Below are 24511 nucleotides of genomic sequence, written 5' to 3' on the forward strand. Positions count from 1 at the left end.
GTAAAATATCATACTTGGGCATGTTTGGCTATCGCGCAATGTGTACAAGCCTGTTCTGATGGTTTGCACGGTCTGTCAGTTTGTATATGAGTTTTTCTAACTATGTAAACATCTATTACATTCATTCACAATGTTCTGGGAATTGTCACACAAATGTCATCACGGTCGTCCCAAAGTCTATCTTAAGTTTCGCCCTTGTCATAAAAGTTGTCACAGAAAGGGAAATTCTTTGTTCATATGTTCAGTTAATATATGTTTTCATGCCTTCAAAATATTCTAAGTGTGTGATCATAGTCAAAGTTCATCATCGTTCACATTGATCCCACACTTAGCCATTTTCCAGAAAAATTCTTGATTAGGTAACCTGGCTTCACTAGGCCTCTCCTGAGTTATGCACTACGCAATCTTAGTCCTCTCGTTGTGACCTTTCTTCTTGGCATTGTGCACTGTTTTGTTCCTTCCTCCCTATATCGCTACGCTACGTATTTTCTATGCCCAAGCCTTGACCTTGACCTCCAGGATTGTGGAGTCATCTCATCACCCCAACTTAAACTACATAATTCACATCCTCAAGCATAAAGCTCATCCTTTGAGCCCTTGAACTTCACATCTGCATAGTTTTCTAGCCTTCCTTGACTCCCATAATAGAGTAGTTAGCTCTCCCAGTTCCCATTCCCTTAGTTTTTTTCACTAGCTCTGGAAACTATGTAGTCTTGTCCCTCAGACATGCTTGAACTGCGCATTGTGCAGTCTCAATGATCAATATTTTCCCTTGGCTATTGGAACTACACATTACGCAGTCCTCGAGTCCCTCTTCCCATCCTGTCACTTGTTTGAGCCTTAGTCAGTGGTTCAGAATGCATCATCTTATACTAGGGAATTTTCATAATGATGTTGTCTCGTCATTAGTGAATTGCAGGAACATGTACCTTATCATGTCATGACAAGATGATGGAAAAGGAGAAGGAGGGGATCATGCTTAAATACTCTCTTACAATATCTTACAAGTTGATCAATCAAGAGAAAGTGAAGGGACACTAGTTTGTGACCACTATCGAAGACTTGACATCATTGAAGATTCCTCATGACCAAGCCATGCAAAGGTGAAAAGAAAGCATATTCAAGAATACATCTAGCACTTAGCATTAAAAATAGCTTGAAATTTCCACATCATCAATATGTCATGTCAGTAGTGTCATGTAATTTCATGTCATGAGTGGTCATATGCCACATCACCATTGTGGTTCATGTATATTGTATTGCAAATGTATTGTAAAGTTGGAGTCCGAAGGACACACATGGAATGTAAAGATTCATGTAAATTGAAAATTCATAGGAATTCAAACATTCATGATGGTAGTTAAATAGTCATCCTTGGTTATATATCCTCCCTCATTGTATGAGCAAAAGAATTTTCAAGCTCCTGCAAGGCATTAGAGAAACATATCAGTTCTTCGAGGAGAAAGGGGTGGCTCCAATGCTCCATTGCTACAGCTAGTGATGTAAATTTTAAATATGTGTCTTGGAACTTTTACTTAATAACATAAGCCTTGAAGGAGAGCATGAGGCTTCTTGCGTGGATTGTGAATGTTTTAAGACTATTCTGCGGATGTTTGTATTTCATGTTTTCTTTCACAGGTGCTAAGATAGTTGAATTATTTCGGTTGTTTTAGTAATTATCTTATTAATGATGTGTTATAATGGTTGTCATTATTATCCAATCCTTATGGACTATTTCATAGGATATTAGACAAATATTTCTTCATTGGTTTGTTGTAATGACTACCACATCCTCTAAGGGCTATTCCACTAGTTGTTAGACATATTCTTCCAGTTCATGTGTGTCTCTTATTTGGTGGTACTATTACCTCTCACTTAGAGGATCAATTTTCTCCCCTCTCCACAATAGAATAACCTCAATACATTTACAAATTAACACTCACCAAGTACACCTTCTTGCTTTTTGAAGACACCATTGCATCCTTCTCTTTTGCTAATAGTTAGAGCCAAGGAAAATCTTTAAGGATTTGGCAATTAGACCTTTATACAGGATCAGATTCCTATAGCAAATGGCGTGAGGTCTAGTTGGGACTTCATATAAGGAAGATCCCATAAATGTTGGTGCGTCTACCACTGTCAACAGGTTTCTCTCCTCATTTGACTGAACAGATCATCAATACGGGGCAAGAGGTATTTATTTTTTATGGTTAGATTATTTAGTTGTCAATAATCGATGTACATTCTAAATGTGTCGTTATTTTTTCTTGAAAAATAGTACATGGCCCCCCCATGGTGAGAAACTAGGTCTAATGTAAACCTTATCTAGCAGTTCATGTAACTGTATCTTCAGTTCTAATAGCTTTGGTATACTCATTTAGTAAGGATCTCTAGATACTGGGGTAGCACCTGGTACTAGATCGATCGAGAAATCTATGTCTCTGTAGGGTGGTAAACCTTGGATTTCCTTTGGAAAAACATCTTGAAATTCACTAATGATTGGTAGTGTCTCTAAATTTTCCTTTTCTATGTGTTGTTTATTGGTTTCCACCTGTACCATGTATAACTGTCATCCTTTTCTAGCACTTCTCTTCAACTGTAAAGCTAAGATTTGTCTGATTGATACAGATTTTTCAATACCTTTCATTAGCTGGGTTTTCCCATTTTGGATCACACAACTTACTGTTTTATCCAAACATTTTATAGTTGATCCGTGTTTCTCCATCCACTCTATGCCTATTATTACATCATAAGACCCTATAGGAATAATATTTAAATTTACTTCTGTAAAATAGCCATTTATGTTAATGGGACGTTGTCATACTTGGCTGGCTACCTTTCTTTTTGTGTTGGTTGCTAGTTGTACCAACCAGTCATTATTGATATTCTCATATTTAAATTCACATTTTTCAACAAGTTGGAGACTAATGTAACTTAAACTAGCTCCTGGATCAATTGAAATAGAAATAGATTGGTTTAAAATGGTACCTTCAATCTCAATCATGGTAGATTTATGCTTAGTGTGCCTATCGTCCAATGCAGCACTGATCTTAGGAATGTTTATGGGAACATCATTCACTATTGTTGCTTCATGGACAACTTGGATGTTCTTAATGGATCAGGGATTATGCAGGCATTATCTCAATAGTTATGGTTCACCACACCCCTAACACTTCAACAATTCTCTCTCCTTCAAACCTCTAATCATTTTATTGTTTAGGTCCATGGGTTTTGACCCAATTTGGGATGATGCCACCTAATTTAAATCTCCCTTTCTTAATTTATTTATTTGATGATCCTTCCCAAAATTATCAAGATAATAAGGTTTAGTTTTCTTTTTATTCATTAAAATTTTGTTTTTGTCCTTACTTTTCCAAGGTTTTAAGCGTTCACCTCCGTTCTTGAATTGTTGATAGCATAATCTTGCTTTCCCTTTTGCCTCATCCATTGTCTCAGGATTGTTGAACTCAATCATTTCTTTATAAGGAGCTAGTAAGCAATTCAAAAATCATTGTACCTTGGATTTGTCGTCTCTAATATAAGGGACATGCGGAAAGAAATTAGTAAATTTAGCCACAAGCTTGTCCATTGTTAATTGTCCCAGTCTTAGTTCACGAAACTCGTATTTTTCATCATAATACCATCCATTTAGATATTGATACTTAAATTGTCTTTGGAATTCCTCCTATGAAACAATCTTCTCTTCCAAGGTATGTACCATTTTGGCCTCTTCCCATTAGAGAGAAACTTTCCCTTGCAACTAGTAAATCACCAATCTGGCTTTTAAATTGTTCTCATACTAATACACCTATAAATACTTGTTCATATTGAGGAGCCAAGCCTCTGCATCCTCTTCCTTATCTCCATCAAAGGTAGGAGGTTTATTTTCCTAAAATCCCCTTTCACTTCCACCTTCATCTTTATTCTTTGATTTCAAAGATAATTTCTATCTAAATCACCTCAATTTTTAGGCCTCTCTGATTCTATCTCCGCACTCTTCCTTTCTAGTTCTTCTAGATCCATTATCTTATGACAAGATTTTTCAGTCAACTCTCTTATAATTCTTTCGTTCTCTTCACTATATTTTAGCAATCGCTCGTTGTTGTTTCTGAGGTGAGTCGATTCTTGCTGCACGTTCCTAATAATATCCATAAATTGGGATGTTAGTGGGGTACTTCCATTTCTAAACTCTATATATAACTCCTCTCCTTCTGCTACCTATGGAGTAGGATCCTCCACCATTCTATGTTGCACCATGCTTCCCTTTAGTACCTTATGGTCAATCAAAAGCTAGCATTAACATCTCAATATTTAGAACATTTTTTTTATTCTATATGTAATGTCATATTAGTGTGGGGGGTTCCTTTCAAGTCCAGTTTGCAACTTGGCTCTGATACCATATGTAACACACCTACATTTGTATATTTGTTTTATATAACATAAGTAACATACCTGCTATTATTTCCATGAATATACTTTGAATATAGTGAAAGCCATCAACATTCTTATATATTGGATAACCCATATTTTTCCCTTCCAACTTGGATTATCTTCATTGTATTCCTACCCCATCCATTCACTTAATTATATATAGTGATGGTTATCCATTTTTCTAAAAACATGTATTCATTAGTTATAATTTATTCTTCATGTCACTTAGTATTTGAAATACTAGTTATTGGTTCATTTGACTAATTTAACTAACGCGACATTATTTCACCCACAATGGATAGAAAATATCTACTTACAGGTATCACTATGTGTTATTCATGTCAAAGTTGGTTATATACATATATTGTTATGCTACCTATGTTTTGGATGATTTTTGTCTTGTTGTGAAGTGAATGGTATTCCTTCACATTGATGGTTTATATAAAACTGAAATTATATATGAATCACCATCTTCCATAGTGTCATTTCCATTGAGACAAAAGTCTGAAGTGAAATTTATTTGTCTAGCAATTACCAATATAATCTCTAGTAACTTGCCACAACCTTAATCTTCAAAATGTGATTTACACTGAGCTTAATATTTATTTGGGAAGGCTCTGGAAGTAAGGTTTCATTATCCATGCACAAGTTATAATAGGCCCCATATGCAAGGCACATGTGATGTCGACATGGCCTCTTGAACCCACCACCTAATCACCTTTAGACTTGGACCATGTTCCATCTGACTGTGCAGATAATCCTCCTCCTTTACCCCAATGTTTATACTACAGTTCACCTAATTTGTAACACTTTTATTCTGTATCGTGGTGTTGAGCTCCTGTAACAGTGCCATGAAATGAATAAAATGTGAGTAGCTGGGGTTTTGTTCAGGTTACCATGGCCTCCTCTAGAGCACCATCTTACTTATACCTACCACCATAAGGTTAATTTTACTTCAATATATTAATTTAAATTTTATTATTATTATTATATGGAGTTAGAATACTCCTTGATGCTCCCCCTTGGTCATGTCCAGGTCTGTAACCAAGCCTGGTGATGTTATTAGCTTTGACCATTATCGTGACTTATTTGGCGTGCTTCCTTTTTTAACTCATAGGAAAAATCCTATTCCTTGGTAAATTGTTTAAAAATATCTTGTATAGAGATTATGAGGATTACACAGACATAATTTAAGGATTTCCTCCTTTCATGGTTTGAAATTTCAATTCTCGGGTTAATGGTGTGGAGTGAGGGATTTCCTAGAGACATCATTTTGTTCGGCCCAAATGCATGTATGCCTTCTTGCTTCTATTTTTATTTTTACCAGTGTTCTCCCTTCTATAGTGTTGATAACCATAGATATTATGATCGATGGTCATATTTACTATTCTTTCCTTACCATTTTCCTAGTGTGAGCAGGGGATTCCAGGTAGAGTCTCACCCTTGGAAAGTAATTGGCTCAGTTAATGTTATAACGTCTCTTATATTGTTCAGTTATTTTCCACTCCTTCTAATGAAATTTTAATTGGTTGATTTCACTATTGTAGGTAATTCCCACAATTATGAATTCATGATTTCTCTTTGAAGAAGAAATCAATTCAGAAGGGTTTGGTCCTTTCTTGCTAGATTGTTCTTCTCACGCTCATGTTGGTTTCTATAATATCCCTTGTTCCTTCGGAGGAGTAACCACTGCATCAAACTTAATTCCTCTTCGCTTTCAGGGTTAAAATTTGTGTTGACATAGATCACATGTTTTCCATTTAAGCCATAGGCTCTGGAAATTAAGTTACCCTACAATGGGTACCAATTTTACTATGTAATTTTAATTTTTATGTGTATTTTTGCGGCAAAATATTAAATATTCTTGTTCGCTGGTCTAGACCCAACATGGGTCACATATTCTATGGGGATATCATAATCTTTTCTCTTAAATAACTCGATTCCAAACTCTAATTTGTTGGCATGAGTTATCAGATTTCCACCTCTTTGTTTCTGGGTTATTTAATTTCTGTTTATGGTATCAAATATTTCATTTTGTTACTGGAATTATAAAAAAAAGCTCATTGTGAATGCATGACTTTTACAGTGCGAATGTATACTCTTTCTCCTTCCCAAAATTCAATTGAAATAAAACTCTCTTACATTTATATGCAATAGGTAGTTATAAGGTTAGTTTTTAAGTGTATTTTTAAGGGTTATCTTCCTCTATTTCTCACCCATAACCCAATACTTGATTACCATGATGGTTACGCTTGTAATATATATGTGTATCCTTATCCGATATATATTGGATGATTTCAGTTCTGACTATATTTAATTGTATTAGTAATGGATATGATTTAACTCGTTTTTTGATCACTTCTAACCTAAGTTATTAATCCCTACCTCACCTGGATAGTAACATTGTCATACCCAGTTCCATGGGCTATAAATTATTAGTTGTGTTTGGCATGGGTAATTAATCTGTTACAGAATACAGTCTCTACATACTTCCTAAAACATTTCATGCTCTAATGAATAGGCCCTATAAGAAATAATATTTACATTTGGGCTAAAGGCATCGAAGCTGGAGATTATGGGGGATTGGATTCATATTACTACTTTTATGTTTGAATTCTTTCAGTACAGAACAAATTTCCCGGATAAATTAATAATATTTATGAGGATAATTACCTTGTTGTTCAATGCACTTAATTATTTAAGGAAAATGTAGGTCATTCATCATTCGGTTAATAGGAAATTTATCAATACACTTCCAGGTTTTTTTGGTTTCTCAGCCTATGTAATTTCCTTTCCCATCTAGCAGTGTCTATATTTTCTGTAAACCCCTTCTAGCCATTTACGTTCCTTGTCAACAATTAATTAAAATATTTATTAATAGTAATTAAAGGCCATTAGATAGTTCTCCCATATTTAGACTGTACATCCATAAAATAAGAACAATACTTTTAGTATTAATAAGTTATATCTTGAAAAAACCCCATGTGTGTGTGAAAAATTAACTCTATCATGATTGTGATATTACCACATAGATAAGTAACTCATTCCCCCATAAACAAAATCATTAATTTCTAGAAATCATCTAAATTCCATTCCCATAATAACTACTAGAAGAATACTTGGGACTTGAAACTTATCCTCCCAACCTTGAACTGTATCCTCCAGTTCCCCTTGAGTTGAGATGTACTTGCGATGGAATCAACAACCACTTGTGATTCCAGAGAATATATTTTATACATTACTTCCCTAACATATTTTTCCCTTAACAACATCCATCTTTTCATGGGTCTATCAGCCCACTGGCCTATGCATTTTTTCTTTTCCGAAAAAGGTATTTCCTCCTTTTTATTTAAAGTTCACATTTCTCTCATGCTACTTTACTCCACCCTCACTCAATTTTTTTATACAACTAAGTGATTTAATAAATTCTCTCTCCCATCATATTAAATCTTGTTGATCAACTCCTAGGGATTTTTAGGAGTTATTTAAGGGAATATTATTTTGATCTCATCCACCAACACTGGTTTTCAGATCTTGGAAAGAATATATTTCTTTAGTCTTTCTTTCCCAAGTAATTTACATATTTTCTTTTGATTAATAAAAAAAATTTATTACATCATCACACTTTATTGTTCACCTGAATTCAAATCCATCCTCACTTTCTAGCCATCACATCTAAAAGTAGTTTAATCTAAACACATAAAGATATTTATAAAGAAATAGAGGGGCATTACACTATTGGTATCAGTCTCAACTAGGCTTACAAACATGACTCAAATATTTCATTTTGACTTTCTTTTCTAATAACAGTATAATGATGAAATGTTTTCTTGAATTTTTTGTGCCAATCTTCTTTCTTCGTCTTCTTACCTGAGATCATTTTCACTGGATATTGCTCCTTGTTACAACTAGGATGATGGCAATTCATTTCAACTCCACGTTTAATTTTATTATTGATATTTTTTAAAGTATTGTTCAATTGAGATTAGAATTGAATTCTTTTTTGTTTCTTCTTTCCAATAGCTACCAATAACTAAACACTGATAAACATTCATTAGATTCACTAAATCATCATTTGAGTTCTTTTCATCATCATATTTTATTGTTGTTTCAAATTCATCTTTATCAACAAAAGCCATTGGAGGTACCACCTCTACTTCAAAGAGGCTATTCACTTTCTTCAATTCCTGAGTTATTATTGAGTCCTAAACATTTCTCTCTACAATCTCTGCATATTTTTGTAGGTCTTCATCATCATCAACTTTCTCACTATACTTCATTTCAAGAACATCCCAAAATATTTTTGCATTATGTATTTCATCAAACTCTTGCAAAATACTAGGAAAAATGTTTTCATCTAGAGTTGATATAATGAGAAGCAACGTCACTGTACCTCTACTCTTATCGTGGTGATTTATAGAATTTTCTTCAAAAAATTTCCATAAATTTATTAAACAAATCAGTCCCTCCATTTAAATTTCCCAAAGCTCAATTTTTTTACCTCAAAACGACGGTAGAACCAGCATTAATCGCTTCAATATTGCATAGATATCTTCAAATTCTTCAGTATGAATAAGATCTATATTTGGCTAAAACATTTCATACTCTTCTTCATTGATTTCCCTTTCACTATTTCTCCTTGGTTGTTTCAATTCTTTTCAAGACTATTTGAGTCTCATTTTCTGACCCATCACTCTGTCACACAACCAAATCTATAGCAAACAATGGACTTTAACTCTAACACTACCTTGAACTTTGACTATACCACTCCCTTGAACTTTGACTCTACAACTACAATGAACTTTTCCCTCACAGCCACTCCTCTACACAATGATAAATGACCACTTGGAAACATAATAAAAACTTGTCCCCAATTAGTGCATAATTGTTTGGCACATGCTTCAATGCACAAGCCAATGAAGAGGCTTCAACACTCCCTTACACAATGAACCACTCCTCTACTCAATGACTAGTGTTACTCTTCTTGACCAGAGTACTGCTCCTTTCCACACGCAGATAAGTCCACCTATGTCGGCTCTATCTACAAACACTAGACTATATTTTCAATATAACATTGGAGTTGTTTATAAGAAACCGCCATCACATTATGGTAATCCATTGAGAATGTTATATGGAATCCTCCTATCCAAACACTTCAAAGATAGGCTTTGAAAAGCACGTGGAAGGAGACTTTCTTAGGGTTGTTTGATCCAAAGAAAATAGTCGCAGCTACCTCATGCTTTGATTTTCCTCATAACAACAATAGCATGTTCCACAAATTTACACACTCTAGATCATGACTCCCAACTACAAGAGGTCATGCCTCTCTATTCTAGTGGCTACCACCACCCTCCAAAATTTTGGTCTGCACCTAATTTCAGAGCCTCCCTTGGGAGTTTGACTTGATGACTGTGGATGCTTAGGTTCACTACGTGAGCCCATAGATGTTTTTTCATCTGCCTTGCTTGTTCATTCCACCTAAGTTTCTACATGTTGGTGTCTAAGTCATACTTGCGACCATGTTCTCGTTATGCTCAAAGTCTTCTCCTCGTGTGTACTTGTTGTGTTCACTATGAAAGCATTTGCCGCACTCACACACAGTCACGTTCATTGTCATACAAGCATTGTCACAGTCAATCAATGATCAATCACGAGTGTCACGCTTGTCGCTTGCACCATTGGTTAGTCATGTTGAACATGTGTGTCTGGATGTTTTGAGTCGTTTCGTCATTAAGTCATGTGAGTGTGTGTTTGCATGATCACCTATGCATCTTTCGACTGTTCACACACCTAACCATTTTGTTGAAGTTCTAACAACCGGAATCCCCTCTGACAGCTAGACCATCACCCTGCCATCGACTCGATCGACTTTCACCTAGAACAGTGCAGAAGCACCAAGAAGGTGTTTCCAAGTTGTGTTGATCACAATCAATCCAATAATCTTTTATGCTGACCACCCAGAGAGTCAGACCTGGAAGCCACCCTAGGACTGACTCCCCTCAAAAGTTTTGTAGAGGTTACTAACCTTACCTGCTCTACTGATTGAGGAAGTTGCACAAAGAAGCTAGACAAACAACAAGTTCCCGTCCATGTCTCTCTCAGAAAATTGTGCAGTTTTCCGAGTCAGTCCTCTCGACAATCGACCAATTGCTCATCCAGGAAATTGTGTATTTTTCACAAGTAGGCCTTCTGCTAGACAATAGTCTACTTAGCTCAGAAACTATGCAGAGATGATCAGCAGGCCATCCTGTCAGAGTCAGTGTAGTTTTCCTCACCAACAGCTCCTAGCAGCAGACTCCCAATTCCCTCTAAGAATTGTGCAGTTTCTGTTGTCAAGCACTCAACAGCTGACTCACTGCTCCCATTGGGAATTGTGTAGTTTCTACTACAAGTGACCCAGCAACCAACTACCAGTTCCCTCTAGGAATTGCGCAGTTTTGACTTCTAGGATCTCGGCGAGTTCCACCCAAAAACTGGGCAATTTCTGCCTGGTAATCCTCCTAGCAGCCTGGCCTGTTCCTCCATAAAATTACTTGAATTTTCCTTCCCATCCATTGCTACCCACTCATTCTGGAAACTTCACAGATTCGGCCTACCTTGCCTTCCTGCAGCCTGGACTATCCCTCTCAAAATTTCCGCAATTTTTCCTTCCAACCGAGCCACACCTCACGGACAGTCATTGTCGACTTGGATTGCCCATATTCATCAGTCAATGAATCTTGCACAAATTTCATCAGCAGTGTCTGGAGCCATCCTCTTTCTTAGCAGCCTTGCTGTCTCTCTCGATCACCTGCATCCGAAATGATCATATGTCATGGTAGATTAGGAGGTTTTTCAATTTGATGTCATATCGTCATGAGTGACTGTAGGCACAGGTACACTAATAAACATGTCGAGACAATGAAAGGGATGAATGAAGGGAGCACATGCAGAATGGTAGGTTGACCAATAGATGAACAAACAATGCATGCGAAGAGATGTGCTCGTGAACAGATAATCATCCAAAGATGTGTTCACGAGTGGATGGATGAGCAAACATGCCAAATGTGCTCATAGACAGACGAATGGATGAACATGCACCTTTCATGAACAGATGACCCTGTCAAGCCTTCCGACATGCAAGAAAGGAAGAACGTGCCAAAGCATCATCAATCGAACCAAAGACCATCGAAGACTCATGCACTTTTCCATGTGGAGGTGAAGTTGTGCTACACCACGAAGACATCCATCACCTAGCAGCACTATAGCTTGATATGCACTCCAACAGCAGCACGAATGTACCATCACTGTCATGTCCAGTCATGCTGCCCACATCTCTACTATGGGCTATGTTTTCAATCAATGTAATGTATTTTGGAAGTCCAAGAGACCCATTTGTTGTGTAAAGAGTGATGCAAAGTTGAAAAGTCATGGAAGTCAAACAATCATCAGAGTAGTCGAATAACCAAAAGGGTTAGTTTCACCCTTGGTTATACATTCCTCCATCATTTGTACATGAGGGGACCTTTTCTCCTCAGCTCCTCCCACATAGCCAAGGCAGTCTGTAATCGTTTCTTTGAGGAGTAAGTAGTGGCTCCAACACCCTGCTCACGAGGTTAGTGATGTATGGTGTAATGATCTGTCTTGGAACTTTTTCTTAATTCAGAATCCTGCTAACATGCTAGCATGTTTTCACACATGTATTGGAACTATTGTAAAACTAATATTGGACACTTGTAATGCATGTTTCTTTAAATGGTGTTGAATGCTTGAACCATTTCACTTGTAATGCATAATGTGTTAATGGAAATGTGTTGTATATGTTGTTAATGTTGTATTGCCCGTGGTGACTATCTCCTCAGACATCAGATAGACCTTTCACATAAAGCTTGTTGTGACAACTGTTGCACTCATTCAGACTCATCCACTGAGTTTTGTATGTGTTATCTTACCTTGTGTGTTGTGACTGTCGCATCTGTGTGGACTTCCCCTCCGGAAACTGTGCACATCCTGTTGTATTATGTGTTCCTAGCCAGGTTGGGACTTCATCCCAACCAACTTGGGACTCATTCTCACCCTCTCCCCTTACATTCACCATGCACGTGAACCCCACTTCTCGAAGGCAAAGCAGACCACTCTCTTGTGATGATAAGCAAGAGTTGAGGCACATCCTTAAGACAATGGTAACCGGGCCATCATTCCAGATGGGACTCCCACACCAAGTAGTGTGAGGTCTAGTTGGGACTTCCTAACAGAGAGATCCCCTGAATGTTGGTGGATCCAGCACCATCAACATTTCTGGCACTAGAAGGAGTGCAGCCAGTTCTATATGGAAGAACATCCCCTCACACTCATTCATCAAACATCTGTTAGTTCTATATGGAAGAACATCCCCTGACACTCATTCATCAACCATCTGTTCAATGCAATAACTTGCACTCCCTCTCACCTACACGCGACTTTGCAGTTGGTTACTCCTCACCTCCCATGATTGAGCAAGAGATTCTATATTAACAACTTCACTCCATCAGTCCCATCACTCGCCAATACGCGAAAGCAGTTGGACCGATCCCATGCATACAACATCTTCCATACATGTCAAGGAAACCAAAATCCACTCCCACAGGAGTTGTTGTATCATCAGTGGAAGAAGCAATCCTTTCCACACTTAAAGGTCTGGCAGAAGCTATTGAAGAGAAAGAGGAGCCTCTAGTCTTCCAAAAAGGCAAACAAGACACTCTTGTGATCTTGGGATCAAACTCCGGTATAGGAGGTGGAGTGGAAGGTAGCAGAGGAGGTGGAGGCAAAGGTGAACCAACAGACTCAGAGACGGAACCATTAGCTAAAAGAGAGGAAGAGGACGAAGAAGAAGAAGAGATGGATAACCCAGATCTTGAATGGATGACTCAGGGACCATTGGATCTCTCAGTTTCTCTACAGAAGATTCTGAAGCGAGTGGAGAGAATGAACATCAATTTTAACCATGACAATATGGTGAAGGTGGAAGAACACCTAGACAACTTGTACCTACAACTGCAGACCCTTGAGGTACGATTTGACGACGTAGCATGTAGATTTTTCCCATGTACCTAGGATGGTCGCGTAGCTGCATGGTGTCACAGTCTTCCACTAAACTCTATACAGAACTAGGGTGCATTCAAACACATGTTCCTTAAGAAGATTGTTGATGACAAAACCCTAGCCATGCTACTCAAAGAGTTGGCAAGCCTCAAGATGGAGGGAAAAGAAAAAGTAAAAGACTTCAATCAGACGTATTCTAAACAAGTTTGCAGCGAACACTAGAAATCCTCACTCCATCACTGTTGATTACTACGCGTCCACACTTTCAACCAACATTGCGTAGTTCATGAAGCGAGCTGCGAAAACAACACTCTTGGAAAGTTGTGAAGAGGCTATTGTTGTTGAGAAAGACCTGCGCACGATCAGAGTCATGAAGGATGGCTAATCAGTGAAGGAATCCAAGGATGTGAGCAGGAATCCCCAAGCAATTGCGAGAAAGGGTATAGACAAGGAAGCAATCGATATTGAGACCCTCACTCGCCTTGTCAAGAGCTTGACCATGGAAGTGTCCGAGCTCAAGCAACAAAAAACGGGCACATTTTCAAGCAGCCATCCTCCCAGACAGAGGAGCAAACAACTCATCAAGCAGCAATCGGTCCAATTCCAAAAATACGCAAAAGCCTATGTTCCAACTCGAACTCTACGCATATCCTATGTTTTGTTCCTTCCATGAATAAAATCACCCTGAGATCTCTTGTTTGGATTGGAAGTGAGTCGTTAGCTCTGTCTGTAGTCATACACTCGATGTGGAATGCAATATGCAGGATCAGCTGGAAAACACTGACAATGAGGAAGAGGTTGGAGCTGATGAAACATCAATTTTTGGGCATGTAGTGAATGCATATCAGTGGTCGCAAGTAATGTTGAAGACAAACACTGAGAAGCAACCCCAAAAGCAAAATCATCATTACAATCTTAGGAGTAAAGGGTCTCCCCCTACACTTGGGCAAATGCAAGAAAAGGTGAGACTGCTGATGAAGAAGGTCGATCCATTGGTTGCCCCAAAGCAGGAAACACGAAGAAAGTCTTGGAAGACAAAGATAGATAAGAGTACATCCATGAGCAACAAGTTGCAAAACACTCCGCCGGACAACATGAACATCTGTTCCATCTTGGAAATGTTGATGACTCTACCACCTCTGGACTTTAACATTGTTGATGGCATGAAGAAAACTCAAGTGAACATTAGTTTGATATAGTTAGCCAAGGTCCAGAGTCAGTGAGATATCATGTTACATGCATTGGGACAAATAATAGCAGATAGCAAAACCTCTACCAGCAAGGGAGCAAGCACACCTCTCGGATCACTTTCCACTGTGCTCAATACACTCTGGATGGAAGAAGAAAACTCAGTTTCCCCCCCATTGCTACTTTCATTTCAAACTTTTATCTATAATTTTCAAAAGTGCTTGGTTGATTCAAGCGTGGCAGCGAACATCATGAAGCTCTCCATTACTAGGAAGATAATTGCTCAATGGAGTGAGACATCCACACGGATTATCCAACTTGATCAGAGATCAGTACTAGCTATTGGTGAACTGCGCGACGTGATCATCCTACCATCTCATGACAGTCGAGTCCACCAATGCATCAAGATAGTTGTTGTGGACATACTGAAAGCATATGGTCTATTACTCAGTAGAGACTTGTCCAGCAAGCTAGATGGATATTTTTCTATAGATTGATCTCACATGTGGCTTCCGTACAAGGGAAAATGCAACCAAATCTGGGTGTTATTCGAGAGGTATATGAAACACAATGTCACTCCCCTTAATAGTGAGAACGAACCGTTGGCCTTCGCAGAACTCATCTTTGGCAACTGCCTTCTGGAAACAATATTGGAGTGTTATCCTACACAGACAGCTCCAACCTCATTAGACACACAGTTGGGACTCCTTCCTTGCCCCACTGATTGTAATGAAACCTGTACAGTTCATTGTACTAATAGTAGCTTTAGTAGGAGCAACAGTAGTAGCAGCAGTACAACCATGTCAAAAGGTCAGTGTATAAACAAGTTGTGGGGCAAGGATTTTGACAAATCAAAGACATATGATGGCTCAAGGACCGAGTATAGATCATTCACCCAAAACAATAGAAAATGCATGATTTCAAGCTGCTTGAAGTTCAAATTCACAAACAACATTGCTGAGCATGAAGCACATGGGTTAGGATTACCAAGAACCCTTAGCCTCCACATGGTCGCACTCAAAGTAACACTACACTCCATGAAAAATCTTGATACTTTCAAGCACATAAAAATTGATGAAGGTAAGCATGAGCAATCTTTGGAAACTATAGCTGAAGGCAAGAAAGGTGACGCCATCCTCGAGGGGTTGGGTTCTGTCAACAAGTTCTATGTTTTGTAGAATTTTGGTCAAAGACCAAGAAACAACAGAACCCACAAGTCCACCACTACGAACGAACAACATAACCTAGGGACTAATCATAATCCAAAGATGGTAAATCTTGGTAGAAACGACGTGTTGCAGCAGTGGTCATCTTTTGAACACATCATTAAATAGTACTAGGATGTGTCCATGAGGGTAGATAACGACCTCAGTACATACGACACACAAATAACCAAACACAAGATTCCAAGTAAAAGAGAAGCCAAACCATTCGAACAAAAGTCAAGTAAAACACATATGTCATTTGAAATCCTTATACAGAATGAGTTGACTAAGTTATTGGATGTTTGGGTTACTTTCAAATTTCGTTATCATACTTGGGTTTCTAATTTAAATTCTGCACATAATAAATCCCAGACAATCTACTTATGCATTGATTTCAGTAACTTGAACCGTTCCCAGAATAAAAACAACTACCCCATGCCATCATCCGAGCCTATGTTGAATGTAGTACCTGAAGCAGTGGTGTTGTCTTCACTTAAAGGTTCTTTTGAATGCCACCAGGTTCTGGTAGTGTAGCCCGATGGACTTGCACTGGTGCACAAGAAGCTTGGCCCACACACATATCATCTACAATCATTTGACGGGAGGATTGACAACCTTCCTGTCAATGGTCGAGATCTCCAGAATTACTTTCAGTAGGTCAGGCCGCACCCATGCCATGTACATAGTCTTCTTGACTCTTATTGTTTTCATCTTGTTTGCTTTTATTATTATCTTTGTTTTTACTTTGTTTGATTTTGCTTACTATTTCTGTTTACGTTTCTTTTGTTTGCTTGGTATATTACTATTTTTGTTTCCAGAAATAAGTGTTTCCAACTACTACATTCTGCATTTTGAATAGAGTGTGTGGCTGAAATTTGAAGAGACTTGTGTCACTACAGCACTTGGCCAGTCTTGTGTCCATCTTCTTTGTGCTTGGTTATAACCTTCAACCGATGAAGTCTTGACGGAAAATACGAGCCATCTGTAAGGAAATTTTTGGTCCAACCATGAACCTGTGTCTACACTGGGAGGCCCCATGCATGTACTCGGCCTTTTTCTCCATGTGTTCAAGCTCATCCAACTAGTAGAAACAGAGAAGGGGAAAATCCAAATGAGAAAACCTATGTCATAGATCTTACATGCTTCTTTGAAGTAATAACCTCTACTGCTCTCAATAAGTCGAGATCCCTCTTCCACCCCAAAAATAAATTAGTGCCTATGCACAGTCCTCCTGAGAAATACAAAGGTGAAAGAAGAGAAAGGCTTCCTGCACATAGAGGTGAAGCATGCAACTCCACCGGGGTACTAACCAAGCATGCTGGTAGTGGAGAAATGTGTGTGTTGCTATGTGACTCCATCAGGGTACTATCTAGGCCTGCTGGCAGCGAAGCAACACCAAATATGAAAACTTATACTCTGAAAATATTTAATTCGCGAGCTAAACTACCCTTCCCAGATTCTAAACATTGATATTTAAGTTGAACTTCTGATGGTGTTTGACTGAGCTGCAAAAGGGTGAACAATGTATGTAAATGGGGTAAGTGGGGAAGCCGAAGTAACCCTCACAGCGAATCAATACTCCATGAAAGAGCAAGGCCCCATGCTAGCAATGAACCAAAACAAAGAAGTTGGTGTTCTACCAGTGTGTCACCATGTGTTGTAGTGGCTACAACCATCCTCCAAAATTTTGGCTTGCACCTAATTTTGGAGCCTCCCTTGGGAGTTTCACTTGATGACTGTGGCCCCTTAGGTTCACTCCATGAGCCCATGGGAGTCTTTGCATCTGCCTTGCTTGTTCATTCAACCCAAGTTTCTACATATTGGTGTCTAAGTCATGCTTGCGACCTGGCATGTTTTGGCTATTCTCAAGGTCTTCATCTCATGTGTACTTGTTGTCTTCACTATGAAAGCATATATCGCACTTACACATAGAGTTACATTCACTGTCACACAAGCATCATCACGGTCGATCAACAATCAATCACGAGTATCGCACTTGTCGATTGCACCGTTTGTCAGTCATGTTGAACGTGTGTGTCTGGATGTTTTGATTCGTTTCATCATAAAGTCATGCGAGTGTGTGTTTGCGTGATCACCTATGCATCTTTCAATCATTCACACAGTTAGTCATTTTGTTGAAGTTCTAATGACTAGACTCCCATCTGACAATTGGCCCATCAACCCTCCATGGACTCGATCGACTCACCCAGAGCACCGCCGAAGCACCAAGCAAGTATTTCCAAGATGTTCTGATTGCAAGCAATCCAATTAGCTTCCATACTAACCACTCAGAATGTCAGACCCTGTCATCCAGCCCGGGACTAAATCCCCTCAAAAATTGGGCAGAGGTTACTGGCCTTGCCCGCTCCGCTGACTCAGGAAATTGCACAGACATGCAAACAAACACCAAGTGATATCTCCTCTCTCCCTCAGAAAATTGAGTAGTTTTCTCAGTCAGTCCTCCCGACAGTCGACTGGCTGCTCATCCGAGAAATTGCACAGTTTTCTTGAGCAAGCCTTCTTCTAGACAACAGTCCTCTCTACCCAGAAACTTCGTAGAGATGATTAGCAGGCTAGCCTTTTAGCCTTAATGTAGTTTTCCTCACCAACAGCTCGTAGCAGCAGATTGAAAGTTCCCTTTAGGAATTACGTAGTTTCTATTGCCAAGCACTCAGCGTATGACTGCCTGTCCCCCAGTAGCCAACTGCCAGTTCTCTCTAGGAATCATGCAGTTTTGACTGCTAGGCCCCCAGCTAGTTCCTCCCAAAAACTGCGCAATTTTTTCCTGCTAATCCTCCCTCCAACCTAGCTTGTTCCTCAGGAAAATTGCAAAGATTTTGCTTTCCAGCACTTGTTTTCTGCTCGTTTCGGAAACTTCGCAGATTCTACCTACCTTTCCTTCCTGCAACGCGAACTGTCCCTCCCAAAACTTACGCAGTTTTGCCTTCCAACCGAGCCAGACCTCGCGGACAATCACTGTCGACTTGGATTTCCCATCTTCATCACTCAGTGACTCTTGCGCAGTTTTCATCAGTAGTGCTCGGAGCCATCATCCCACTTCGCAACCTTTCTGTCTCTTTGGGTCACCTGCATCTAAAATAATCCTCTTTGATGGTAGACTAGGAGGTTTTTCGATTTGATGTCATCTCATCATGAGTGACTGCAGACACAGGTACACTAACAAACATGGTGCGACAATGAAAGGGATGAACAAAGGGAGCAGATGCAGAAGGACAAGTTCACCAACGGATGAACGAATGATGCATGCGAAGAGATGTGCTTGCAATGGATAATCATGCAACGATGTGCTGGGGGATGGATGGATGAGCAAACATGCAAGATGTGCTCATGGATGGATGAACAAACGAACATGCATCTTTCGTGAGCAGATGACCTTGTCAAGTCTTCCAACATGAAAGCAAGGAAAATTGTTCCAAAGCATCATTGAGCGAACCAAATACCATCGAAGACTCTGCCCACTTTTCGATGTGGAGGTGAATCTGTGCTACACCATGAAGATATCCATCACCTAGTAGCATTGTAGCTTGACATGCGCTCCAACAACAACACGAATGTACTAGCATTTTCATGTCAAGTCATTTCATGAGTCATGTCGCCCACATCTCTACTATGGGCTATGTTGTCAATCAATGTAATGTAACGTGGAAGTCTAGGAGAGCCACTTGTTGTACAAAGAGTCATACAAATTCGAAAATTCATGGAAGTCAAACAATCATGAGGGTAGTTGAACAACCACAAGGGTCAGTTTCACCTTTGGCTATAGATACCCCCATTATTTGTACATGAAGGGACTTTTTCACCTCAGCTCCACCCACCTTGCCAAGAGAGTCTATAATATTTTATTTGAACAGTAAGTAGTGGCTCCAATGCCCTACTTATAGGGTTAGTGATGTATGGTGTAATAATGTGTCTTGGAACTTTCGCTTAATTTAGAAGCCTGCTAACAGACGAACACATTTTCACACATGTATTGTAACTGTTGTAAGACTAATATTGAACACTTGAACTATTTCACTTGTTGTAATGCATAATTTTTTAATGGAAATGTGTTGTATATGCTGTTAACGTTGTCTTGCTCATGGTGGATATCTCCTCGGAGATCATACAGACCTTTCGCATAAAGCTTGTTGTAACAACCATTGGACTCATTCGGACTCATCTATTTAGTGTTGTATGTGTTATCTTACCTTGTGTGTTGTGACTGTCGCATCTGTGTGGACTGCTCCTCCAGAAGCTGTGCACGTCATGTTATGTTGTGTGTTCCTAGTTGAGTTGGGACTTCATCCCAACCAACCTGGGACTCACTCTCACCCTCGCCCCTTACAGTGAAAGAACCATTGACACAAGTACACTAGCATTCACCAAGCACACAAACCTCACTTCTCAAAGGCAAAGAAAATCACTTTCCTATGATGACAAGCAATAGTTGAGGAAAATTGGGAACTAGGCCATCATACCGGATGGGACTCCCACACCAAACGGTGTGAGGACTAGTTGGGCCTTCATACCGGGTTGATCCCCTGAATGTTGGCAGATTGAGCACCATCAACACTCTCCTTCACTAGAACTCTACAAACAACAACCTTTTGTTATTTTCTTTTATGCACTATAGGCATCTTGACCACTATGTAGCTCACCTACATAGAACAACAAAATATGTTGTCACACCTCACATTTGTGGATTTATTTCGAAGCCACAACTATTAGCATGTGCTTTTTAATGACTACAACTCTGCAACGACTTTACATAAGTCAGCCTTGTTCTTTTCACACCAACTTTACTTGTGCACCACACAAATCAACTATGGGAAGTAAACAAATTTGTGATAGGCAATAATCAACAATGGAGGAACTCATCCAACTTTCCACATGTATCACACTTGACTCAAACATGTTTAAAACCTCCTTAACTATGCCAGACACCATAATCAACCACAAACACAGCTCTTGATGTTGTGATCCACAGCAGGCACAAACCACTTCCCTAATATTCACACAACAATGTTGATCTCCTCTTGAGTTCTCATTGTTAGCCACGAGAAACACCTAGTTGACCACTCAAACCTATGCTCCACAACTCTTGTTGGCATACATTCCAACTTTAAAACATAGCGTTATGCCTCCACCACATGGAGCACCACAAATAAATAAAAAATGCGATGACAGTGTCCAATGCTGACACAGAGCTACTCTAAGTAGTGTCGAAAGGGCATCCACAAGTGCTCCAACCACTCCACAACGTGTAGCAATTATTCCAATTGCCAACACTTCACACCGCTGAGCCCTCAAAACCCAAGCTCATACAAAACTCTATTGACCTCCATGAGGCATTCATAGCATTGATCCTTCACATGGCTCTTATACCATGTGTCAGAGTCAAAAATTAACTCAAGATCTTAATGATTGCATTCAAAATATGACAATTTATAGAGAAACCTAGTCAGAGTTGAAAAATTAACTCAAGATCTTAATGATTGCATTCAAAATATGACAATTTATAGAGAAACCTAGTGAGAGAATCTATAGGGATGCCACCCTCTGCCATTTACTTTCTACCTAAACTTGTCTACTCTCACGAACTATTAACTCCCCACCAAGGAATAGTAGGAGTGATCATTACACCGACAAATATTGATAACAAAAACCTAAATACTATAAAATTTCATGGAAAGTTTTCCAAGGACACCCTGAAAACTCAAAAACCTCACTGAAAATCTTGAAACGTAACAGAATTAATTAGTGTTACCCAGAAATTCGGCTTGACGGTATGTGTTCTACAGGTTTAGGCAAGTAATGTGAATGATAGGGGCATGGGGAATGGAGCAGGAAACCTTGTTGTCATAGTTGTATCACTTGTTAATAAGCAAGAATTGTAGGTAATCAATAAGCCTAGAGATCGTTGAAAACAAAGGTCGCGAAAACACATTAATGGTTAATTAGTGTGAAACGTACCATTGATAAAATAAATTTACAATATTATTGTCCCTACAACAAATTTTACTTTAGCAGTTTCACATGAGTTGATTATTAGCTGACCCATTATTATTCATTCTTCCATAATCATACTTCACAACTTCAGAAGCAACGACAACTTCGGGCTTAGAATCCTCTGCATTAGTTATTGTAGTAGTAGGAGAAGAAGAAGATAATGGAAGGCCACCCTAGAGATCTCTGTAGTAATTATACTTTTAATTTCTATTTAGAGCATCTTCATCGTAACACAGTACGGGGATATTCACGAGAAAAACAGGTTCTGAACATTTCTCGGCTGTGATTTGTGTTTTTCCAAGAAGGAAGGAAGGAAACTTAAGGGAGTGAAAAATGTACTATTTATCTTGGACAAGACGCTGGGAACTTTGTACTTGCCATTTCCTATGGTAAAATCATGTTTTCATATGGCGAATTCCACCATGTTTGTATCAATCGTGAGGTTGAGGCACCTCCTTGGCCCTGCGAAGCCATGACGACATATCAGTGTGAAAAAAAAGAAGAGAAAATGTATGTTTTTACCTGCGGAGGCCTTGCGGATAAAAGATGTCAGTCTCAACCGATAATAACTAATTTATTGGTATCCTCGGCGATGTGATTGCTCAGAAACTAGATCTATTGAAATACAACATAATTTTATTAACAATATGGGCTCAACAATCGTTTCCTCTCATCATATTCCTACATAGCGTTGGTATGTTAAAGAAATAAATGGAGTCGTGCTTGCTCCACAAATGAGTTACAACGAAATAAAGCATAAATTTACTGATGCTATGGTTGCACAGTCGCCTCGTGTTAAACATCTGCTCATTGTATTGTTGTAGATTGTTTTCCAAACGACGCATTTGGCAAGAACATCAATAAATAAAAACCAATTAGATGACAAATAAGTGTGAATAAAATTATTTCCAAAAATAAAATAAATAAAAAGTTGTTAAAGTAAAACTTTGTAAAACTAAAAAGTATTTGATATGTTTCACTGAATAATAGGTGGTCAACCGCAAACCCAATGTATAATACCTAATTAGCGGGAGGGATAGTAACTAAGATTTGATGCATTAAACTTAAGGCTAGACAAGCATTAAATAAAAACATGGGTGGGATTTGAGATGTAAAGTATCTCAATCCTTTTAGGAATGTAACTGGATGTTGGTAGTGTGATGAAATATCCACCTCTATTTTTCTTCAATCGGATAGACCCATGTGGTTCTAGTGTAGCTAAGAAAATATTGCCAATAATACAGGCTACTCGAATATCACCAACTTCAAATTTTAGCTTTATACAATGATTACCAAAATAGATTGAAGCCTTGGGTACTTCATATTTAATTGTTTTGTCACCCAACCCAATCACCTTTCTTTCTGCAGACTTTCAGTATTTAGCAGGAACAACTTTAGTGTTTAATATATTAACATCTGCTCGTGAATCTATAAGAGCAGTTAGACTAAACATTTGACCCTGAATACATTTGTTAACCTGTACATGGTGTTGTTGATATTCTATTGCAAGTATCCTCATTTCTTGAAAACCAGCAGTAAGACGGCAACTACATGGCTGACCCCTCTTCCAGATTAGTCGGTAAGGGGGGGCTGCTCCGAGAAGATATTAAGGCATTTATATTCATAATCCCCCTCTTGATCATCCCCCCATTTACCTGGATCTAAAAAAGCCCCCTATTGACGGGGCTCGCCGCCATCCGCGAAGCTAAAAATAGTTGACTCGAGGAGAATCTCCCATTCTGGGCAAGTGGAATGGAATGAAGCAGCTTTGCTCAGAAGTGTTGAGCAACTCATGGCTGGGGGTCAAAAAGCCCAAGGAGTGCGAAGTGTTGAGCAACTCATGGCTGGGGTCAAAAAGCCCAGAAGTGTTGAGCAACTCATGGCTGGGGGTCAAAAAGCCCAAGGAGTGCGAAGTGTTGAGCAACTCATGGTTGGGGGTCAAAAAGCCCAAGGAGTGCGAATTCGTTACACAAGCTCTCATGAGCTTATCGATCCTTTTTTCCTTCAAATATCTGGATATTTGATTCTTGGAATTCTGGTGGATCATATTCATTGAACTGCAACATTTTTTTTTCCTTTTTCTAACCTTTCAACCTAAATCTTATTTGCAGAAATTTTAGATTTAAACATGGAAACTTTTATGGGCGAATTTTCACCCTTAGGCGAAATTAAGGAGTTTTAAATTCTTAGTGGGCGAATATTTTGTATCATAGTACATTTTTACAAATCGCCTCAAATTTATTTTATAAAAAAAATAGGTATGGAGGTTAGTCCACCTTATTTTAAGGGAGAGGGTAAAAAAGGTAAATTTAGCCCTTGAAATTAGGAGTTACAACCTTCCATTTGCCCTAATTTTGAAGAATAGGTTTTATTTAAGTGAATCCATGGGTCAAATACCATATTTATAAAAGAGGTTTGGTAAATTAATAAAAATATAAATAAATGAGAGGTAAGGTAAATAAATAAATAAATAATTATATTTACTCCATGAGTCACCTCATGTACATGCAAGGGTGTAAACAAATAAAAATATAAATAAAAAGGAGGTATGGTAAATAAATAAAATTATAAATAAACTAGAGGTATGGTAAATAAATAAAACCTCTTTTTATATTTAGTCC

The 24511-nt window shown here is 38.7% G+C and overlaps 1 pseudogene; it reads right to left on the reverse strand.

Annotated features, from left to right (window-relative positions):
• Positions 1-12505, reverse strand: part of LOC149209811 (uncharacterized) — a 35152-nt pseudogene extending 22647 nt beyond the window's left edge.
• Between the last annotated feature and the right edge of the window lie 12006 nt (positions 12506-24511).

Source organism: Pinus tabuliformis, chromosome 1_2 (genome assembly GCF_031772625.1).
Source record: "Pinus tabuliformis cultivar Carrire ecotype Pingquan chromosome 1_2, CPIR1, whole genome shotgun sequence".
In the NCBI taxonomy this organism is placed as follows: Eukaryota; Viridiplantae; Streptophyta; class Pinopsida; order Pinales; family Pinaceae; genus Pinus; species Pinus tabuliformis.